Genomic DNA, 17,160 nt, shown 5'->3' on the forward strand with positions numbered 1-17,160 from the left:
AATTATTGCTACATTTTTTTTTAAAAAGTTAAGAATGATGGTCTCCTTATGAATGTGGCTCAGTTGGTTGGGTGTCACTGGTTCAATTCTTGTTTGGGACACATGCCTGGGTTGTGGGCTCGGTCCCTGGCTGGGGTGTGTGCAAGAGGCAACCGATGGATGTTTCTCCCTCACATTGATGTTTCTGTTCCTCTCTCTCTCCTTTCCCCTCTCTCTAAAAATAAATAAATAAAATCTTCAAATAAAAAAGAAATGATGGCATTGAAACAGTTTTGGAGATGGTTGGTGGTGACGGTTACCCAACCATGTAAACGTCCTTAATGTCACTGAACTGTACACTTAAAAAAGGGAAAATTTTATGTTTTACTATAATTTTTTAAAATGAACAAATGTCTGTAACAGTTCAACCACTAGTTTATAAGGTGCCTGTTTTGCCACATCTTTCATCAGCATTAAAAATCTTGAAAAATTCATTTTTAAAAGGAATGATGGTATTATATTGCAAGTCATTGAATTCTAATAGGAGTAATATTTTCCAAGAGCACATCCAAACTCCTAAAGTTCTGCTGTTAGACATTTTTGTCCTTTGAAATAATGTTTTTGAGGCATTTCAGACTGAGCTTAATATCTTGTCCTGCTTCCCACAGTTTGAGTCACTTTATCCCCACAGCCCAATCTCTAGGTCAAATTCTGGTCTTTGGTAAAACATCTTACGTATCTCTTGTCCAACAATAATACTTGGCATCAAATGATGTTTGTTACTGGCAAGATTGTGATATTATACTCCATTTTTGGTAATTGGATTTTTGTTTTGTCTCCTATGGCTGACTGCCTGTTTCGGTAACTTTCCCAATATTATCCTAAATGCTCTACGATTAAACTCAAGCTTTCACTTAAGGGCATTTCAAGGGTCTACTATGTACCATGCACGTTTTAGGTGATGTTAAATCAGTGAATAAAAAAATCCTTACCATCATTTCCTTTATAGTGCAGCAGGGGAAACAGTAAATTATAAATGTTATTAAGCCGGAAATGTGCCTACAATGTTTGAGGATCAGCGATGAGGCCAGTGTACGTGGAACGGAGAGAGCAATAGTAGAAAAGAGAGGTAATGAAGGGTCAGGTTAGGCAGAGCCTAAAAATAACTAGACACATTGTTTTATTTTGGAAGAAATTGAGAAGCATTGGACAGTTTTGATCATAAAAGTAATATGATCAAACTTACATTTTAAAAGGATCATTTTAGCTGCATTGTTGATATATGTGCTCTGGATAGTCTCAGGGAGACACAGGGAGACTACCATAATAATTCTGGCAGGAGGACTTTTGCTTCTGGCCAAGATGAAGAAACAGACTGAATTCGCCCTGCCATCTGAAGCAATAAGAAGCAGGACACAACAGAGAGCACAATGGTTTTCTGATATTGGACATCAAGTAGCACAAGGGACTGTTTCCTTAGAGGTGGGCAACAACTCGGGGGAACCCTGTGATTGCCCCAGCTTACTATCTGGGGAGTTTTCAGGGTAAAGTGCAGAGGGAGGGAATTGAACAGGAGCCCACCGGTCTCACTGAGTTATGAAATGTGACTGAGGATTAGAGGGCCAGCATAGCTAGAATCCCCAGAGCAGAGTACCGGAGAGGGAAGAGCTGCCCAGAGAAAGTACAGAGATCTGTAGAAGCTCTTCCTGAAGTTTTGGGTGAGTACTGATCAGAATATACATGTGAAGAAACCACCCAAGGGCAGAGGGAAAAAAACACATTAGAAATTATTGGTGGGAAGTCCCTGGGGCTCACAAAAGGACCAGAATAGTTTGTGTTCCCACCAGCCAAGTATATCACCGGACAAAAAGTAGTGAATTTTTCATTTCAGTTATTTTACTTTGAAGTCCAGAATCTATTTGGGTTCTTTAAAAATGTTCTGAAAAAAACGTTTCTTTTTTATTGATATGCTCTATTAGGTGAGGTATTAGTCTCATGCTTTCTTTTGTTCTTTAGACATGGTTTCCTTTAGCTCTTTGAACATATTTAAAATAATTGATTTAAAGTCATTATCTAGTAAGTATAGCACCTGGGCTTTTTCAAGGACTACTATTGATTTTTTTCCATGTGTGTAAGTCATACTTTGTTGTTTCTTATAATTTTTTTGTTGAAAACTAAATGTCTCACATCAGGTGAGATTTCTGGAAATCAGATTCTCCTGCTTCCCCAGAGTTTATAATTTTGCTGCATTTTATATTTTGTACTTGTATAGTGACTTTTTTTTTTTTACTAATTCCATAAAAATTTTCAATGTCAGAGTTTTTCAAAGTTTCTATGGATATCTCATTCTGCAGCTTTTCCCTTTAAGTTTTTCCACTGGTCTGTTGTTTGTGTCATCATTGCAGACAGCTGTGATATTTAAAACATAGCAGTCAGGTCAAATAATGACATTCCTCTGGCAATGAGATCCTTTCGGCTTCCCCCAGGATCAGGAAAGCAGGCTGTTATTTCTCAAGGCTGCAGTGGAACTGGGAGTGGGGGATGGGACTGAGGTAAGTGAAAACCCTCAAAGCTCACTGCTCTCACCAGGATCCAGCTGTTTGTCCTAACCAAATGTCGACTGGATTGCTGCAAACCTACGGTTAATTTCGATTCTGACCATTTTTTTGTTAGGCATTTTTGTTGCTTTTATGGAGAGGTAAACTTTTAGAGGTGTTTACTGTATGATGTGTGTATATGTATATATGTATATATATATATTGCAGAAGTCACCCCAATGAGGTCTTTGCTCTCATTTTTCACTTATTTCTATTTATTAAGTGCCTGCCACAGCCAGACACTGTTCTAAGTGGGCTGAGGATACAGCATGTTCTTCCCTGGGCTCACATGTTACACAACCACAGTCTTAAAATAGTGGTTTATGGTATAATATAAGATTATCTAGTGTCGCTGTGAAGAGTTTTTATCCTACTTATTCTCTTAAGCAGTCAGTTAGTGAAAATGTACTGAATGCTTCCTATGTGCCCAGCATTGCCGAATTTCTAGGACATCTTTCACTGCTCTCTCCCATCCATCCCTTGTCATCTTTTCCAGAAGAAAGTTTATAGTCATAGGAAGCACTTCCATTTGTTTCGCCGCTTTTCCACTTTCTCACCTTACAGTAGTACCCTCAAATTCAGAAAGGGCAGTTTGATATGGACCAGCAAGCGTGTCTCAGAGGAAATGATAGGATTGGGACTGAGAGAAAGGTCTTGTCTTATACAAAGGAGACTTTTTTTTTGAATTTGAAAGAATTTAAAGTTAAAAAGTAAAAATAAAAATATAATGAAAACCTAGATAAAGTTTTGCCGAAGCTCCTCAGTTACATGCAGTTCTCTACTGAATTTTCTCTATAAATCTAACCCAGCCCACAGATCTATCTTCTAAATGAGTAATACTTGTCATCAGTAGCACACATTAGGTACAAAGTCATGTGCTGCTCATCGCATGTCTTCAGTATTTGTTGTTTGTTACTGGACTTTGCATATGTGAATATTTTATGTTATGAAATATTTCCTCTGAAGTCAAATAAAAGGTCTTCAAATATATTCCCTATTTCCTATTATGTCCAACATCCCGAAGGTGTTACATACAAAATCAATGAATATTATACATAGATAGAGATACATAAAGAGAGTTATAATTGGCTGACATGTTAGTGGAAACTGGCAAGCGCCAAATTGTAGGGCAGCCTGGCCCTGTCTCCAAATACTGCCACATTCTGAGATGTGGGAAGTTAGGTCTTCAACATATGGATTTTGAGGGACTCAATTCAGCCCACAACAGTGATCAATATGCTGAAAAAAAGTCTAAGTGTAATCTGAATATGTGATCTCTATGATTCTCCCGTACCTCTTTAAATGTGAACTTTTAGGGATTTTTGTGTGTGTGTGCTTTAGGAAACTAAATGATTCATTTACTGTCTAGGTCTGGGTGTGGTTGGGTGGCAACCTTATTTTCCTAATGCATTCATATTTGAACTTTGACACATTGTACATTTCACTCAAATGAATTTGAAAAAGGAAAAGTGAAGCCTATAATTAGTAGAGAAGGGGGGAGGAAACACAGAGGCAAGCAGGGAGTGGCCCTAGCTACAGCTGGTTCCTCCCTTCTTTTTTTCCCAATATTGTAGATTTCATTAGCCCCTGCTCTCCAGAACTAGAGCCTCGATTCAGTAGTTCCAGAGTGGGACAGAAGCAGGCCCCTCTCTTCTGGCCTCTGGTATGAGGAGAGCAGGAAGCTGGCTTGCCGAGAATACCATTCCCTAGGGGATGGTACCAAGATGTATCCTAGGAACTTCCCAAGTGAAGTAGCTTTCAGGAGAGCAAAGTATTCAAAAGAAAATGTTAGTGGATGAAAGACTTTGCAAAGACCATATGTGAAAAAAGTAGAAATAATCTAGAAATGAGAAAAGAACATCCTTGAGTAGAATGGTGTGGACAAAATATAAAATATATTAAAAAGGATCAGGAAAACTGGAATTATAAAAAAACAAGAACTCCAAACATACCAGAATAAATATTTTAAGAATTGTTTAAAGCAGATATTATTGATTATGCTATTACAGTTATCCCATTCTTATTTTCTCCCCTTAATCCCCCTTCACCTGGTACCCCCATTCCCTCTAGCATCCACCCCAAACCCCCAGCCCTTAGTTCATATCCAAGGGTCATACATATAAGTTCTTTGGCTTCTCCATTTCCCATGCTATTCTTTTTAAAAAATATATTTTATTGATTATGCTATTACAGTTGTCCCATTCCCCCCTTCATTCCCCTCCACCATGCACACTCCCTCCCCCACCATTCCCCCCCTTTAGTTCATGTCCATGTGTCATAAATACTTTAGCTTCTACATTTCCCACACTACTCTTGCCTTCCCCCTATTTTCTTCCCACCATCTATGCTACTTATTCTCTGTACCTTCTCCCCTTTTTCCTCCTCCTACTCCCCTGTTGCTAAACCTCCATGTGATCTTCATTTCTGTGGCTCTGCTCCTGATCTAGCTGTTTGCTTAGTTTGCTTTTGTTTTAGATGTGATTGTTAATAACTGTGAGTTTGCTGTCCTTTCACTTTTCATATTTTTTATCTTCTTGTTCTTAGATAAGTCCCTTTAACATTTCATATAGTAAGGGCTTGGTGATCATGAACTCCTTGAACTCGGTCTTATCTGAGAAGCACTTTATCTGCCCTTCCATTCTCAATGAAAGTTTTTCTGGATAGAGCAATCTTGGATGTAGGTCTTTGGATTTCATGACTTGGAATACTTGTTTCCAGCCCCTTCTTGCCTGTAAGGTCTCTTTTGAGAAATCCACTGACAGTCTGATGGCAAGTCCTTTGTAGGTGACTGTCCCCTTATCTCTTGCTGCTTCTAGAATTCTCTCCTTCATTTTAATCTTGGCTAATGTAATTCTGATGTGCCTTGGTGTGTTCCTTCTTGGGTCTAACTTCTTTGGGACTATCTGAGCTTCCTGGACCTCCTGGAAGTCCATTGCCTTTGCCAGATTGGGAAAGCTCTTTATTATTTGTTCAAATAAGTTTTCCACTTGTTGCACTTCCTCTTCCCCTTCTGGTACTCCTATAATTTGGATTTGGAATATTTAAAAATGTCCTGGAGGTTCCTAAGCCTCTCCTCATTTTTTTTTTTTTGAATTTTTGTTTCTTCATTCTTTTCTGTTTGGTTGTTTCTTTGTTCCTTCTGGTCCACTTCATTAATTTCAGTTCCAGTTTTCTTCCCATCACTATTGGTTCCCTGTGCATTTTCTTTCATTTCACTTAGTGTAGCCTTCATTTTTTCATCTAATTTATGATAAAATTCAACCAATTCTTTGAGCATCCTGATCACCAGTGCTCTGAACTATGCATCTGATAGGTTGGCTATCCCTTTGTCACTTAGTTGTATTCAGTCTGGAGGTTTGGTCTGTTCTTCCATTTGGGCCTTTTTTTTTTTTTTGTCTTGTGGAGCCTGTTATGTATGAGGGCTAGAGCCTTAAGTGTTCACTAGGGCAGGGCAACCCAGTCACTGGGTTGTCATGCTTTATGTGGGGACAGGGTCAGAGAGGGAACAATGGTGCTTGCTCAGCTCTCTCTCAGATTTCAGTCCCCTTTGCCGCTTCCCACAAGCAAACTGGGCCCTTCTAGCACTAGTTCTTGGGCTTTTGTATGTTCTAGGACCTTGTGGGTCTCTGCAACAAACTCTGCTGTGAGGCTGGGAGTCTATTCCAGAACCTCAATCCCCACAAGTATTTTCAATTGGTGCTTTTAAGGTCTATTTCCTGGGCTGGGGCCCTGGGTGTGAGGTCTGTCTCACTGCTTGTTTTTGTCTGGTTTATCTGCATGCAAATGTGTGTCCTCGGTCAACTAGCCACCTGTGTGCCTCACTGGGTCTGCTTGTTGCCACCCCATGCCCAGGGTCTGCCAACCACCGCTTTTTCCTGCCTAGACTCCTTTCCGCTGGCCACCAACTCTGCCTTTCTTACAGGTCTGGATGAATGGTTGTCGAACTTCTGTACAGTTCAATTTTCTGTCTGTTGGTTGTTTTTTGTATCTAAATTTTTGTTGTCTTTAATTTTGGTTGTGCAAGGAGGCGTAGTGTGTCTACCTATGCCTCCATCTTGGCCAGAAGTCTTCCCATACTATTCTTAACCTCCCCCTGTCTATTTTGTACTTACCATTTATGCTTCTTATTCCCTGTATCTTTTCCCCCATTCTTCTATCACTTTCCCCCTGCTGATAATGCTCTATGTGATCTTCATTTCTGATTCTGTTCCTTTTCTAGTGTTTGTTCAGTTTTTTATTTTTTTAGGATCAATTGTTGATAATTGTGAGTTTGTTGTCATTTTACTGTTCATAGTTTTGATCATCCTCTTTTTCTCAGATAATTCCCTTTAATGTTTCATATAAAAGGGCTTGGTGATGATGAACTCCTTTAACTTGACCTTATCTGGGAAGCACTTTATCTGCCCTACTATTCTAAATGATACCTTTGCTGGATAGAATAATCTTGGAAGTAGGTTTTTGCCTTTCATGACTTTGAATACTTCTTTATAGCCCCTTTTTGCCTATAAGGTTTCTTTTGAGAAATCAGCTGATAGCCTTCAGAGAACTCCTTTGTAAGTACCTCTCTTGCTGCTTTTAAGAGTCACTTCTTATCTTTAGTGTTTAGCAATTTAATTATGATATATCTTGGTGTGTTCCTCTTCAGGTCCAACTTCTTTGGGACTCTGGACTTCCTGGATTTGTATGTCTATTTCCTTCACCAGATTGGGGAAGTTTTCTTTCATTATTTTTTCAAATAAATTTTCAGTTTCTTGTTTTTCCTCTTTCCCTTCTGGCACCCCTCTGATTCAGAGATTGTAAGTTTAAAGTTGTCCCAGAGGTTTTTAAGCCTCTCCTCATTTTTTAAAATTCTTGTTTCTTCATTTTGTTCCAGTCGAATGTTTATTTCTTCCTTTTGTTCCAAATCATTGATTTGAGTCCTGGTTTCCTTATTTTCACTGTTGTTCCCTGTATATTTTTCTTTATTTCACTTTGTATAGTCTTCCCTTCTTCCTTTATTTTGTGGCTGTACTCAATCATTTCTGTGAGCATCTTGATTACCAGTGTTTCAAACTCTGCATCTGATAATTTGGCTATCTCCTGGTCACCTACTTCTCTTTCTGCAGTTTTTATTTGTTCTTTCATTTGGGCCATATTTCTTTTGTCAATTTTTTAAAAAAATTTTACTGATGAGTGCTTATCATCACTAATTTTTTGGTGTGGATAAACTGGAAATTTATATGAGGATTCCTGAATAACTATTATACATTACATACATACTTATGCCTAAGATTGTAGGTAGCATAAGATAATAAGATAATATATAAATAATATATAATTGATATAATTCTTCCCCTCCTTCAGCCCAAGAATATACCTGCAAGCCACCTCTTCTATCAAAGAAAAACAGTGTTATTCATGGACTCTGCAGATATCACTGGAAATGAAGCAGTTTCTTGAATGTCCCACACATGAACTTCATCACCAAGTCTCTCTTTATACATTAGAATTCCTTGAAATCACTGTGGAATAGCATGTTTTGTAGAAGGCGTGTTTTCATCTAACTGTGACTGGAGCACTTTCAATTAAGGTCCACATGCAAGAACCCTTCCAGGTTAGAAATTATGATGCCTATTTAGGATAAAGCCCTCACGCAAGGATTCTGATACCCAGAACAAAACTAAGTGAGCTAACTTGTTACAGAATCATCATTAACATTTTTATGATGTTAACAGCTATTTTATCTGTATGTGCCACAAGACATTCCAGGGATAGCTTTTATGCAACCTAAATTTAGGAGGTTATTAAATCCTGGACATTTCTCCCCACTAAGTTCCAGGCAAATCACTAGGCTGATACTATATTAAATAGGTTTTAAATGGACCAGAAGAGAGAAAAATCATTGGTGGTCCAATTTGACTGACAAAGCAACTCCCAATGGAAGAGCAGGTAGCCTCCTACTGAGGAGTTGGTATTATTAGAGCTGAGTGATTCCCCTTATCAGAAAACAGAAACAGAGTGATGGGACAGAGTAGAGAGACAAGACTTACCAAAATCAAGCTTCCATCCTGTGTCTATTGTATGCCAGTATTATGGGGAAACCACACTCATGGGGAGCTCAGGGAGTATTCATGTATATTTTCAAAAGTGGTTCGATTCATATTGAGAATAAGCAGGAAGAGGTTTCCTAATTTTAGTGCGAAATAGCTATTTGTTAGATCAGGAAATGTAACTGGTAGGAAAGTGCTGGACTATATTACTATAAATATTAACTAATGAAGCATATTTGAAGTTTTCCCTCCCCCCAGCTTTACTGAGATACAATGAATTGAAATATGTATGTATTATGAAAACGATTACTACAACATTAAGAAACACATCCATCACCTCACATGGTTATCATTTTTTGTGTGGGTGGTGAGAACATTGCTTCTGTTGCTTTGGGTGTCACGTGTGGCCTATGTTTTTATGTCAGAACCACACTGTTTTGATCACTATAGCTTTATAGCTTGAACTCATGAGGTGTTATGACCCCAACTTTGTTCTTCTATGTCCATATTACTTTGGCTATTCAGGGTCTTTTGTAGTTCCATGTGAATTTTAGAATTTTTTTTTTATTTCTGTGAGAAATGCCATTGGATTTTTGGTAAGGATTGCATTGCGTCTGTTTATCACTTTCAATAGTATGGGCATTTTGACAATATTAATTCTTCTGATCCTTGAACGTGAGATAGCTTTGCATTCATTAATGCCTTTTCAATTTTTTTCATTAATGTCCTATAGTTTTCAGTGACAGATCTTTCACCTTCTTAGTTAAATTAGTTCTTAAGTATTTTATTAGTTTTTCTGTTATTGTAAATAGGATTTTTTTTTTAGGTAGTTTGTTGTTTGAACTTTGTGGGCATCTGGGCCCTTTCTGCAGTTAAAAGCTACCTGACACCTGTACGATGTGGACGCCTCAGAGAAGGGTAGACAGAAAAGGAAAGAGTCAGAATAGGGTAGAAGCATGGACTTAAAGATAAGTAGTTATTAATAATGAAAAAAGAAATATAGTTCAGGGTATCTCAACATTCTGGGTTTTATGTTTCTCTAGATTGGTATTTATTTTCACATATACCTTCAGTAGACTATGAATGTGTTTGTAATCAAATGATTTACTTAAGAATCTGAGGTAGACTAAAATCTAAATCAGACGTCCTGGTTTTCCCCTGTGTCTACATCTGTCTGAGCCTCCAAAGGCCACCACAACCTGTTCTGCGCCCAGTGGTGACTTCGGAATGTGCGCGTCTGTGGGTGCCTCTCGTGTGTTTGTTGCGGGAGTAAGGGAGGCGTGGAGGGGTCATTTTAAGTGGTAGAAATGAGTTTTCTAGGGTATTCCAAATAAGGCTCTGAGGTGATATGTATGGAAGAGATCATGATCTTACCATTACTCACCAGTACTGACTGACTGAAAGTTTTCTAAGTGTTAAGTTATTAAATGTAGAGATAAAATAATTAGCAAAATTTTGAGTCCCTGCCCTCAGAACTTATATAGTTTCTACACACTGGAGAGGTTTCCAAATGAATGTAGATGTGTATCTTATATTCTAGGCCTTTGCCAACTAACTACTCTAGGCTGGAGATTAAATTTTAACATTCGCCCTTTTACTTATGCATCACTGCTTCTGTGGATATATTTTAAAGAAAATTATGGATGATAAAACACAGAGGCAGCCTCTCATATTTTCTGAGCAACTCTCCTTTCCCATCAAGGGAGAGTTCATCTGGATTCATTCTGCAGAGAGCTCATTATTGTTGGCATCTTATTTCTTCTACCCCATATGGTTAGTATTTTCATTTTACTCCTGGTAGCAGAATACCAAATTAAAATTGCTAACAATAAGCTCAAAGAAGTCCTGGGAGGAACAGATGGCAAAAGACAGAGGATGAAGAGAGAAAGGAAGAGAGTTGCATGGCCTTTTTCTGTTGGACACTGGTGAGGGAGACGTAGAAGAGAGGTTGACGCTCTGCACCTTTCTTATCAGCCTGGCTCTAACCTCCAGGAAGGCTTCCTCGTCACCTGCTCTCAGTTCCAGCCTTACAGCAGCAGTTCTCAAAGTGTGGCCCCTGGACCAGGAGCACCAACGCCACCACAGAACTCGTTCAAAACGTATTCGTAGGCCCCACCACAGACCAAGGCATCCGAAACTCTGAGACGGGGCTCAGCAAAATGGGCTTCCACAAACGTTTGTTTTGTCATATCTTCCTTAATAAGTCAATTGAGACAAACGATGGATTTTTCTTCCCACATTATGTGAAGTTAGCTGTAGAAAAGAATAATTAATGGTGCCACTAATTATGAAATCATACCAAACAAGAGTCCCAAACAGAGAAGAAATATTGAAAGAGCTCAGGAGACCAGGGCGAAGGGTCATTAATTTGTAGGAATGAAGAGATGGATGGGATGTGGGATCATCTTTGCCCTCGGCTCCTCGTTTGTGCATTCGTACTGAATACATGGACTGGGAGAGGACGGATAAGCTTTGTCTGTCACTCTAAAGGGTTTTACAGTGTAGGGCAGGAAAGGAGCAATGCAAGTAAAGAGTGACAAGGCGAGAAGGCTAATGCTGGGGCCGCATTCATTAGCCCTGAAGTTTGGGTGCAGAAGAAAGAGGAATTAGTTTTGTCTGGAGCAGTGCATAATGTGAGGTAGGTTGGAAATGCCTTCCTGGAGATGCTGGCTAAATCCGGAAGGACAAGGAGAAATTCTCCAGGGAGAGAAGGAGGAAAGGCGACCCAGGCAAAGGGAAAGGACGGCATAGAGAAGATGTCTTTCAAGGTTTTTCCTGTCTGCTTTGCTGTGCCTCTTTGGGCCTTCTGCGGATCCCGTGGAACCCTCAGTGCGCCCTGACAGAAGAAGCGTCTGTCTAGAAATCTTTTTCTTTGTAATGAAAGTTGCAAGCTTTTTTAAATTTAAGAACTAATGTAATTTAGAACTAATTTACTTTGTACTATGTTTACTACCCTCCAGATCTTTATTGTTGGTATTATTTTAATTTTTAATTGTGGTAAAAAGTACATAATGTAAAATTTACTGAAGCACAGAGAGGTTAATAACTTGTCAGTGGTCGCACAGCAAATAAATGGCATTCACTGTACAGATTCTTTGCACCATTATCTTTCTTCTGTAAGAATGGTGTCTTCTGATTGTCAGGGTAATAAATGGCTGTTTTAAATCTCCCTTAACAGCAAAGTTGACTTCCTAGAAATCCAAGCGAAATACATTTAGTGTAAATTAACTCCCCTCCCTAACTCAGGCATTACTATTGTTTCATTGTTTGACCAACATATTACTGGACGTACAGGTAGCCTCCATAACTGGAACCATACCTGTCTCCATTCTTTTAAAAAAATTTTATTTAAAGATTTTATTTATTTACTTTTAGAGAGAGGAGGAGGGAGATAGAAAGAATTGGAGAGAAACACCAATGTGTGAAACATACATTGATCAGTTGCCTCTCACATGCCCCCAACTGGGGGGGGGGCAACCCAGGCATATGCCCTGACTGGGAATTAAGCTGGTGACCTTTTGGTTCAAAGGCCGGCTCCCAATCCACTGAGTCACACCAGCCAGGGCTCCATTCTAGCTTTTCTCTTCGAGCTACAGGATTGGAAAATATTCGATAGAATCCCAAAGTTAACAAATCTTGTCTGACGGAGTCAGTGGGCCAAGGGTAAAAGAAGATTCATGGCTGGAGGTATCTCTACTGGGATTTTAGAAAAGCTGAGAGCAGTAGTCATGGGTAGTGGTGAGCCCTGAATAAGTTAAAAAGGGAAGAGGGAGGAGAAATTTAGAGTCAGAAAATTCAAAATAAGAGAGAAGGAAAATGTCCCAAAGGAATTAGGCTAATGTTCCACAGACTTTTTATTTTTAATTCCCTTTGTCTTGACATGTAAAAATTGACTCATCCCTACATTATAACTCAGAATGAACCATGTTTTGCTTTAGGTAGTGATTTATCTTTTAAAGTGATTAAAATTGATTTAAATGTGTTTTATATTTATTTTATTTGATGGCATTTCCAGAGATCTTTCTTTATGATTCCTTAGGTGTAGCATGGTAGCACACAAGTCAACGAGTGCCACTGTGCTCCAATGAATCTCTTCATACAAAACTTATAAGATGGGTTTGACCTGCAGGCCATGCTTGTCAAACCGGGTCTTCTATCTTCTGCCTTAAGAACTCCCTTTAATATTGTCGGAAGCACAAATCTGCTAGTAGTAAACTCTCTCAGCTTTTGTGTGGCTAAAAAGGTCTTTTCCTCGTTATTATTAAAAGATGTTTTTGTTGGGTACAGAACGCTAGATTTTCTTTTACTATTTTAAAAATGTCAATCCCTGGTTTTATGCCTAACATTGGAGAAGTTTGCTATAATTCTTATCTGTGTTCTTCTCTATATATCTATATCATGAGTCTTTTTTTTTTTTTCTGGCCACCTTTAAGACTTCCTCTTTATCTCTGATTTTCAGCAGTTTGATATGATGTGATTTTGCTTTTTATCTTACTTGGAATTCTCTATGATTCTTGGATCTGTTTTTGATATCTCTCATTATCTTTGGAAACTTCTCATGTTATGTCTTCAAACACTTATTCTGTTAGTTCTCTTTTCCTTCTAGGATTCTAGTAACATATCTGTTAAACCATTTGATATTCTTCTGCAGGTCTTCAATGCTCTGTTCTATTTTTTCAGTTTTATTAAGAAATAATTGGCATACATGACTGTGTAAGTTTGAGGTATACAGCATGATGATTTGATTTACATATATTGTGAAATGATTACCAAAATAGATTTAACTGACATCCATCATCTCATAAAGGTACAATTAAAAGAAGAAAAAGAAGAAAATAAAAAGAGAATGCTTTCTCCTTGTGGTGAGAATTCTTAGGATTTACTCTCTTAATAACTTTTCTACACATCATACATCAGTATTAACTATAGTTATCATGTTATACATTATATCCCTAGTACCTGTTTATTTTATAACAGGAAGTTAGTATCTGTTGACTATTTTTCTCTACTTCTTTCTCTTATCTGTCACCTCTGATAATCTCAAGTCTGATCTTTCTTTGTTTTAGAGGTTGTACATATGAGATGATACAGTATTTGTCTTTCTCTGTCAGGCTTATTTCACTCAGAATAATGCCTTCAAGTTCTATCCATGTTGCCACAAATAAGGCTTCCTTAATCTTATGGTTTTTCCTACAGTGACAGATAACATAGTCCTCTATGCCTATGCTACTGAGGAAACCTTTTTTTAGACTCATCCTGCGCCCAGTCTTTCTTGTGCGTATCTGGTAAAGGTTATGGAAAAGAGCTTGTCAGTAAGTACCAGCTTCCCTTGCTTCTGTGGCAAGGGAAGATTCTTTGTAGTTTCTCTGACCCACACTAGGCCTTTAGTGATTCGTTGAAATTGTAGCTGTGTTCTTCTTACTTGCTTCTGTAATGACCCAAAGACCTCCCAGGCTCTGGCATAGATGAGCAAGCAGTCCACACGTCCGGTCTCTGCTCTGGAGGACTGTGCTTTCTTGGACAGCAGGCTACTTGGTTGACCTGCAATGTCAGCTAAGCATTTAGATTCAACCTTTCAGTTCAAAGTGAGTTGTGATTTTGCAGTTTGTCTGGCTTTTCCTCATTGTCAGGGGGCTAACAGTGCTCTTTCAAGTTTCCCGTACCCTAAGTGGAAGTGGACTTCATACATGTTCTGTGTCATAGTCCCCCCTCCCCCACCTGCCACTCAGGATTGCAAACTATCCGCCTTGTCATGAAAACATTATTTTTAATACCTGTATGTTATTGCTTTATATTAATGTGGCAAATTATTCAACAAAATTCAAGTTATTGGACATTGCAAGAGACTTAATGTTCCATTTTCCCATCATCTTTACGCCAACCACTTCCTGTAGTAGTGGGTTCCTTTCTCTAGAGAACCCTCCAACTTTGCGTGGCTCTCTGGAGTTGCCCGTCACAGGACCCTGTCTCCCTGGCCTCTGATGAGGACAACCCGGGGCCTCCCCCTCATAGTATTCTGAGTCCACTGATTGATTCAGAGGTGAGCCTGTGAGAGGAGAAACAAAATCTTTCTTCAGAAATGTCTGTAGCGTAGATTAAAAATTTTGTCTACTGGGATCATAAAGCTGGAAGACTATGGATTGAGGACTCACAGCTGCCATCTTCCCCACAACTTGAAGGAACTCCTGTGTGCAGTAGGGAAGCAGGATAGTAAGAAGCTGGGAAAGTTCATTGGCAAATGGAATGGGGAGAGAGATAGACAGCTGAACAAATCATCCGACCAATTTACAGCCAAGCACAGAAGGTCACCAGGGCCAGAAACCCCGGGTGCCCAGTGAGGGGCAAAGCTGGCACTGGGGCTCCCCACAGGGTGACCTTTCCTCCCTGGCATACCGCTGGGCATATGAGTTAGACCCCTTGACCTTTTATCCCTAGAGATGACAACTAGGCCTCAGTTGTATTTCAGCTCCAGGCCCAGAAAATTAGCAAAACCAGGTGAGTAAAGACCCAGAACGTGCCTCCTCCCCCCTCCCCCACCGTGAGCACGCCCACACATTTCCCTTCCTCCTCCTCTTCACCCACAGGCACAAATCTCCTCACTCCTAAGGGACCACATGACACTGTTACAGTCCAGACTGGGGAGTGGGGTGGGGGGATGAATGATACACTGTTACTGAAAGGGCCCCCCCTTTTTCTCTGGGGGTCCCTTGCTCATACTAGGTTCACTTTGCCCACTGCCAGAGGAAAGATGTTTCTCAATGTGAGAGACTGGTGAAAAGGAAAGGGATTATTTATTTAAAAGTTATATAGACTTAGAGTTATTCTCTAAATTATTCTCTCTTAAAGTTATTCTCTCCTGTTGCTTTTAATGTCTTCATTAAAATACTAAAGTTCTTCAGAATACCCACAAACACACACAGTCCTTCCTTCTCCCCTCTGTCCAGTCTGGGGTACCATATCTCAGGAAAAGAAGTAGAAGTCCGTGGTTCAGGCTCCTGGCACCATCCGCAGTGTTGCTGCAGTGATCTCCAGTTAATCCAAGGCCATGTGGCACATTCTCATGGCCCCCCAGGAAGAGTCCTTTCACTCCTTTTCTTCCAGGTAAGGTCTCTCCTGCTGCCCAAGCCATGTGACAAAAGGGAGCACCCCAGAGCTTCGTAGTCCTAACTCTTGCCCAAGCCACAGTGGTCTCCATTTCACCACAGCCTCATGGTCCTAACTCCTCCAAAGCCATGTGGTCCTTACCTGGTATGGCTGATGCACTTGGGTTTAAATCCTTGTGCCAATCTTCCTCTGTAGCCCCATTTCCGATTCCTCCCACAATCAGTTACACCTGCCAGCATTCCCGTATTCATCCAGCATTACCAGGCTGCTATATTAAGTCTGGGCAGGCATGGCCCCATGGCATGGAGCCAATCATCTCCGAGCTTTCACTCAAGCACTGTAACCAGGGGGGAGCTGCTTCTCAGTTACTTCCTAGGTTGAAGTCACTCCCACCCCCCTGGCTCAAAGCATGGCCACAGCTATTTAACATATCTATGAAACCAGTTAAAGGCTATAGATATGTTAATTGACCATGCTAGAATTTAGCTGCAAAGTTGTTGCTATGCAAAACAGCTCTCAATGTCCCTGCTCCATGTGTCCCATCCCCCAGCTCAGACTGCTGGGGGTGAGGACATCATATATATATATATTTTTTCCTCTAATATTTCCTGGACACCCTGAATTCCGGACCCTATTGCAGATCCCCAATGGAGGGCCCTGCCTTGGCTGCACCCTGTTACAACACTTGCAGCTAGGGCAGCAGTGAGCAGTGGCAGCTGGCCCTGGGCTAAGCCCCTGAACCTGTCTTCGAGCCCCCCTTCTCTCTAACTTTCCCATGAGCTGACAGCAGCCCCACCTTGTTTCACTACTTTCTCATAATATTTCTATAGAGCCAAAGTAGCCCTGCCCAATCTCTCTCCTGTTGCTTGTTCTATCCTAATCTCTGTTTTGTTGTTCCTCAGCTTTAATAAATGTACGCTCAGAATTTCCTGGACTTGTATTGTGAAATCTCTTCTGCGTGAAGTCAGGAGCCCACACACTACAGGCTGGCCCTAGGCGGACCTACCCAGGTGAGGCGGGTCTTCCCCCCCAGCAAGGTCTGGAATGTATGAGCCACTGGCTCCTAACTGTGGTTAGGGAAGATAAAATCTGTGGTTTTATTTTCTGGCTGTAAATTGCTCAGCCCTTTAACTATGTGTTTCCTTTTCCCCATGCCACTTGTCAAGGAGTTTTATTAGAGGAAAACTCTTAGAAGCTAGGAGCAGCATCAAGCCTCTGATTTCAGGCCGTAAAGTCTGCGGAATTTCTCAGTTTCCCTCATTTGTTTCTTCATATCTTATCCACCCCAATTATCAAAAATGCTTTTTTGCTTATGTTGGTTTTATTTGGGTTGGTCATTGGTCAGGAAAGTATTCTTACTAATTTATATTCTAGGTGGCTTTCAAGTCTTGCCATTATAACCAGCACTATAAAGAAACTCAATGTGGTAGGGAGGGTTGGGGGGGAAAGGC

This window comes from Artibeus jamaicensis, unplaced genomic scaffold (genome assembly GCF_021234435.1).
Source record: "Artibeus jamaicensis isolate MK-2021 breed Jamaican fruit bat unplaced genomic scaffold, CSHL_Jam_final contig_233, whole genome shotgun sequence".
NCBI lineage: Eukaryota > Metazoa > Chordata > Mammalia > Chiroptera > Phyllostomidae > Artibeus > Artibeus jamaicensis.